Here is a 681-nt window from a genome sequence, read left to right on the forward strand (position 1 = left end):
TGAATGACTCACGTAAATTATCTAACATGCTTCTCACAAGCAGGAAACATCCTTTGGACAACACTGAAGATGTCCTCATTGTTAAAGGGAAGCTCTGCACGTATACTGAAGGATCAGGAGCTAAATGTATAAGACCTTGCCAAGAGACCCTGAGAAGACACAACATTTTACATTGTGTCACATGTGCATGGCATACCAGGGAATTCACTGCCTAGGTCAAAAAAGCAACACTTCTATTTAGTCCTACTGAAGTGTAGCACTAGCAAAGAAAGAAAGCTTTTTTTTTTTCCCATTATTACAGTTCATCTTAAATAAAAGTTACAACCAACTTTTCTCCCTTCACAGAAACCTTGTTATGTTTAGCATGATTGTTCTTAGTTCTTCGACAGTGTGTTCATGCAGGTGTCTCATAACCATCATTATTCAGAGGTACTCTGCTGTTCCCTTTGTAAAAGCATTGAAGTGTCTAATGTCCAGTTAATAAAATGAAATCTATAAAAGTCACCTCTTTTTCTCCAGCATTATGAACATCAATTATCGGCAAATTGTTGTAAAACTCATTTAAGAATAAAATGTAGAATAGCAGCAGATGTAAATACTGTTTGAGTCAAAAAGGTGCACACTTCAAATACATACTTATGGCATATCTCCCAATTAAAAAATACACTAGTTCCATTCCTA

The sequence above is a fragment of the Haemorhous mexicanus genome, chromosome 4 (genome assembly GCF_027477595.1).
Source record: "Haemorhous mexicanus isolate bHaeMex1 chromosome 4, bHaeMex1.pri, whole genome shotgun sequence".
NCBI classification, from domain to species: domain Eukaryota; kingdom Metazoa; phylum Chordata; class Aves; order Passeriformes; family Fringillidae; genus Haemorhous; species Haemorhous mexicanus.